Genomic DNA, 6,431 nt, shown 5'->3' with positions numbered 1-6,431 from the left:
GTGTGTGTGTGTGTGTGTGTGTGTCTGTCTGTCTGTCTGTCTGTGTGTGTGTGTTCTGGTATGCTGGTTGGGTAGAAGCAAGATCTGAAACAACACAACCAATCAAATGAGATGGGGACCCTCTGTCCAGCCTCCCTCAGGTTCACCTGATCAAGACTAGGACATGGGCAGAAGGTGCCTGCCGTAGAAGGGTCACTTCGGCGTCTGTGACTGAGTGAAGAAACATGAAGACCGTCTCTGTGGGGAGGATCTAGGGTTTCTGTGTGTATCAGGCTTATGCTATAGACAAAGTTTAGGACACAGATGTCTCATTACCAAATAGAACGAACAAAAGCTATAGTTGTGTTTCAGTTAAGAAACGGGACAGGCTGGACAGATTCCCAGAGATCTCGGCAGCATCTCAGTGTAAACCAGAGAAGACATTGCTTTAAATGATTGTCATTGCGGTAACATTTATTTGATGGCAAGGGGATTGTTAAACAGGCTCATTTTATCAAACAACATGAGAAACATGAAGCCCATTAACGAAGTTTAAAGACGGGACTTACTGCCTGGAGAGGTCACTTCCGCTGAGGTTGAAGATGTATCTACAGACAAAGAGTGGAAGAGACAGAGCTAGTTCATTTGCCAGAAGAAAGCAGCAAGCCCTGACTGTTTAACTTAAGAAATGTAACACGCTGAAAAGATTCCCAGACATCTCTATGCGACTAAAGTCACATCTGTGTGTAAACCAGAAGAACGGGATGTTTGAAATCCTACGAAATGACACTGGGGGCAGTTTTCACTATCTTTACTTTGGTCAATAGGACCATTAAGCAGCTTCAGTTTTTGAAATAAACCTAATAAATAAGAAACTCATCTCTTTAGTTTAAATAGCACAATGGGGATTTACCATTTGGAGAGCTCTCTTCTGCTGAGGTTGAAGAAGTATCTACAGGAAAAAAGATGAGACATAACGATGACATTGACCAAATAGAAAGGGAAAGGTTCTCCTTGTGTTTAAGAAACGTGAACTTCTGGATAAGATGGGGAATTAGAAGCTGTGTTGTGTGTGCATGAACATAACTGAGGAGAAGGACTTAGTGTGCCCCTACAGCGCTCAGGACAGCTCTCTGACCCAGTATCCACTGTGAGCTGTAGTTCTCAGAGGATGTATCCCACACTATGGGATACGATGGGAGACTAGGTCACATGTGAATGGAGTGTAGACTGAAGCAGGAAAAGGAGCTGGTCACCCTGCTGCTGTCCCCTAGCTTGGACACTGCCACCAGGGCTGACCTCCTTGCCAGTATTAGCTGTGAACCGCTCACAGAACTGGCACTGGAAAAACCAATGGAAATTCTGAAAGTAAGAGTCTTTCAAGTGAAAGCCTGGGTAGAAAGCATCCCCATTGGACAAGACCGAGCAGAGGAATAAGTTTCAGGGTTCTACGACAAGCTAAGACAATAACACAGCCTGAAATACATAAAGAAGAAAAATTAGCAAGTATGACTCAACTTGCAAGAGATCAAGTCTAAGAACCCATGGGATAGAAGTCCCAGGGGCCACGCTCACCAGCAGAGGGACAACTGCATGCCTTATGCTGTTCCAGACTGGACTGCCAGCCAACTCCTCTCACAGTCCTGGCCACCCAATCAAGGACACCACTTCCATCTTCACTCCCACCATGGGAGGTTAAATTTGAAGACAAGGCACAAAGGGACCATGGGCATGAGGAAGATGATCTACCAAAAGCTGAGTTACCAGTCGTTAGAGGGATTGTCTTGCATAACTGAAAATCAAATTATGGGGAACTCTAGAGTCCAACAACAGAATCTGTGAATTTAGATTTCCTCATTTTAATTAGTGTAGGCTTGACGTCAGGTTCAAATATCCTCATGGCACTAAAATTAAAAAGCTTGAGCTCAGAGATAGTAGAATAGCTAGAGGTCTGGACATATTGAGAAAGACACGTTTAGGTCTCACACATCTAAATTTAAATGGAAATATATGGAAAGATATCAGCACTTTAAGACCCTTGGAAACCTTGGGAAATCTAAAAAAAAACCATGGATTTGTTGACCATGAAGCCACTGATGTGAATAATTACTGACAGAGTGTTCTCAATCTCCTGTCCCAGATGATTGTCACCAAGAAAACCAGGAATCCCCTGGTTCAGATAGAGAGTTTGATGCTGTACTGAAGAGAAGAAGGATGAAGAAGATGACAGTGAGAAAGAAGAGCTTGTTGAAGAAAAGAATGAAGATATAGAAGGAGAAAATGGCAAAGCCCAAGTCATTGGTGAAGGAGAAGAATAAGGACATGATGGAGAAGCTGGGGAAGGTGAAGATGAGGAAGAAGAAAACAGGAAAGGTGGAGAGAAAGAGAGAGAGAAAGGTGAAAGATGAGAGAGAGAGAGAACAGATGATGAAAGAGAAGCTTGTTAAATCCCTTGCAAAACCATAATCAATCAGTTGATATGTATTGGTGGGTTGTTTGTAGCTTTGGTAGATGTTTAGGAAGGCCATGACACAAAGTCCAGGAGACACACCCTCTCAAGGAGCCAATGAGTGTTCCCATGACACCCTGCTCTCCCCCACTTAACCTCTCATTGGCAGTAGTAATTGCCAACACCAGTCTTGGGAACCCTGCTCCAACAAAACTGTAAAGGTTGTTCATTTTTCATATAAGTCTCTTGCTGAAATACGGATAGTTACGATTGCTTGGTCAACTATGTTTACCAGTTACTCCAAGATTGTAGCAACACTTTTATTTTTATGTTCAGCAATAAGAAAAGACTTGGTAAATAAAATCTTAGCCCTTGGGGTCAGGAAATAATACACGATGGAGAGAAAAGGCCTGGTCAACAAACTGGGTGGCTATGGAACAATAGACTTGGATCTGTATCTCTCACTCTCTGCACAAAATCCATTCAAGATAGATCAAGGACCTTAAAGTAAAACATAAAATGTGGAAAATTCAAGAAGACAACTGGGGGAAAAACGCTTATAGGTGCATAAATAGGCAACAGCTTTCTGAACAGGACTCTATTAACAGAGTATATAAATTACATAATTAAAAACGGGACTACATGAAATGTAAAAGCTCCTGCACAGCAAAGGAAACCATGAGCAGAGTGAGCACACAATTCACAAAATGGGAGAAAATCTCCAGCTAACTCAGACAGGTGGCTGTTATCTAGAATACATGAAGGACTGCAAAAATGAAATCCCTGGGTCCTCAAACTGTCAATCAATAGATGGGCTGACAACGGAATAGACAATTCAACAAGGAAGAAATGCAAATGACCAACAAATATGTTTGAAGTTGTTCACCATCTTTAGCCCATCAGGAAAGTGCAAGATAAGACTACTTCTAGGGCTGAAGAGATGGCCAGTGGTTAAGAACAAGTACTGCTCCTGCAGAGGACTCAAGCTCAGTTTCCAGCACCCACATCAGGGACCTCATCAGTGCTTGTGATGCCAGCTCCAGAGATTCAATAGCCTCTTCTGGACTCAGAGAGCACCTACCTTCTTCACATCTTTACATACTTGAATACAGACTCATACATATAACTAAAAAAAAAATACTCGTGGAAGTGGAAACAGGTAGAGCGGCTATGAAAATCCACGTGGGGAGCGACCGGGCAGTGGCGCGGGTGAGGTGCCAGGCAAAGCGTGTAACGAGCGACTTAGAGGAGTTAAATCGGAGTGCAGCAGAAAATACCCACTGAACGAACTTCATGGACAAGCCTGTCCACTTTTCAAAATAATAGCCCTGGGCCTTGGGATCCCAGCAAGTGCAACAGTTGCCTACATCCTAGACCGCCGATACAGGGAAAGCAGAGAAGAGCGATTGACATTAGTTGGCAAAGATGACACGGAGATAGAGACGCGAGTTCCGCAGGAGGCTGTGAAGCTCCTCGTTGGTCGACAAGGAGCCAATACTAAAGAGCTGCAGGAGCAGACAGGCGCTCGGACTGATGTGGACGCAGAGGATGTAGGCGATGAGCGAGAGCTGCTGATCAGCGGGTTTCCTGTTCGGGTGTGCAGGGCCAAGGCAGCATCCGTCAGATCCTGACAGAGAACACCCCAGTGTCTGAGCAACTCTCACTGCCCCAGAGATCTGTGGGCAGAATCATAGGGAGAGGTGGCGAGATGATTCGCTCTATCTGTAAGGTCTCTGGAGCCAAAATCACTGTGACAAAGAATCAGTGGGAACGTTACTACTGTCGAGACTTATAAAAATCTCAGGAACGCAGAAGGAAGTGGCAGCAGCTAAGCATTTAATATTGGAGAAAGTTTCGGAAGATGAAGAGCTTCGGAAAAGAATTGCCCATTCTGCAGAAACCAGAGTCCCACGAAAGCAGCCGATCAGTGTGTGAGGAGAGGCAGTGACAGAGCCAGGGGGAGCTGGTGAAGCAGCTTGATGGAAGAATACCAAGTCTAGCATGGGGCCAGCTGCACCCCAGAGGTTCCTCTCTGCAAAGGAGGTGATGATATGGTTGGTTGATACTAGACATGGGAGAAACCTAAAGATGACAGATTTCAGAATTCTGGTGCCCAGAGCAGTTCAGAGATGTTCATGTTTGAAATTCCCAGTCCTGGCTTCAGTTTCCATGCTGATGAGTACCGAGAAGTGAGATGACCCAGCATTATGAGAATAGTCTGCCTAAAGACTTGACTGCGCATGTAGGAGACATTGTAGCAGCTCCTTTATCTATAGAGGGCTCCTGGTATGCAGCCCAGATTCTTGGTACCTTGGAAAATGGGAATTTGGACCTCTACTTTGTTGACTTTGGAGATAATGGAGATTGTTCACTGAAGTATCTAAGAGCTCTCAGGAGTAAATTTCTTTCTTTTTTTAAAATTTACTTATTTTTATTTTATCTACATTGGTGTTTTGCCCGCAAGTATATCTGTATGTGGGAATCAGATCCCTTGGAACAAGAGTTACAGACAGTTTGAGCTGTCATGTGGGTGCTGGGAATTAAACCCCGGTCCTCTGGAAGAGCAATCAGAGCTCTTAATCCCTGAGCCATCTCTCCAGCCCCCAGGAGTGACTTTCTAAGGCTTGTATTTCAAGCAATAGAATGCAGTCCAGCACAGATTGCCCCCTCAGGTGAGCAGCGGGAAGAGGAAGCTCTAGATGAGCTTGAAAGACTCACTCACTGTTGACTGGAAGCCCCTCGTGGCCAAGGTCTCTAGCTGTATCCAGGCTGGAATCTTAACTCGGCCAAAAATATATTTATATGATACCAGTAATGGGAAGAAACTTTATATTGGGCTAGAATTAGTTCTTAAAGGATATGCAGTAGAAATTCCTGAAGACATAGAAGAAAACAAAACCGTCCCAGATACGTGGAAGGACATGGTCACAGAAACAGATGCTTCTCTTACCTTCACTGAGACCAAAAGGAGCCCTGAAGAGCTACCACATACCCATGTCCTTCTGCAGCTTATCAGCTGCTTCTATGATAACCCTGAAGATGATTTATGCTGAAGTCTAGGCTGCAGCTGCTAGACCAGCTGTCTGCTTTGCTGCGATTTGATGCCAGGAGAGAGGAATCTGTGACAGAGCAATCCATGAAGTTTTTCTTTTCTTTTCTTTTTTTTCTTAATTTCTCCTGGTGTGGCTTGCTGTGGATCAAATCCATTTTCTGTTCCATTGGACCTACCACAAGGTGAAAGGTAGAGACAAATAGATTTCTCCACGTCACTCCTGGCTCCTCCCCATCTTCCAGTGTTTGAATGCTGCTGTGTAATTCCCAGGATCTGCATATCAGGCTCAGTCTCCTGTGCCAGTAATAATTTGCATTACTGCTGACCGCATTCTTTTTGGGGCTGAGGAGCAGCCAGGGTTTGGGCATTCGAAGTGATGATTCTTCAGGTTTCTGACTCACCTTCCCAGGTGACTGTAGTAGAGGGAAGTATTTGGTGGACTCAAGATTGGAGTCGTCAGGAGATAAAGGGAAAATTGGCATGAATATGTTTAAAAGCCTCGTGAAGAGGAGAGTACTACCTCCCACTCCCAGTGCTGAGGTGACTGGAGATGGTTCTTTTGAAATAGTCCTTTAGCTATTTCTTTTTGAACTGTAGTTAAAATACAGGTAGAAGAAATGCAGAGGTAACAGGAAATGCTGTAAATTTCTAGCATGTGTCTATGTGTATAGCTACCTAGAGAGAGAAGGTGCAGTCCTGCTTGAATAATCTGGGGGACTGTTTGCCGAATAAAGTTCTTTATAAAATTATCTTTAAAAAAAAGAAAGAAAATTCATGTGGATGGGTCTCAAAAAACTAAAATTAGAACTACCATATGACCCAAATATGCTACTGCTGAATGCATACCCAAGGAACCTAAGTCCTACCAGAGATACTTGCACATCCATGTTAAGTGCTATGATGTTCACAGGATCTGAGAATTCATTACCAAATGGGTGGATAATGAAAGTG

The 6,431-nt window shown here is 44.0% G+C and overlaps 1 pseudogene; it reads left to right on the top strand.

Annotated features, from left to right (window-relative positions):
* Positions 1-3,598: 3,598 nt before the first annotated feature.
* On the top strand, positions 3,599-5,481 carry LOC101999417 (annotated as a pseudogene).
* Positions 5,482-6,431: the final 950 nt, after the last annotated feature.

Source organism: Microtus ochrogaster, chromosome 8 (genome assembly GCF_000317375.1).
Source record: "Microtus ochrogaster isolate Prairie Vole_2 chromosome 8, MicOch1.0, whole genome shotgun sequence".
Classification (NCBI taxonomy): domain Eukaryota; kingdom Metazoa; phylum Chordata; class Mammalia; order Rodentia; family Cricetidae; genus Microtus; species Microtus ochrogaster.
This window is presented reverse-complemented; position numbering and strand designations above follow the sequence as displayed.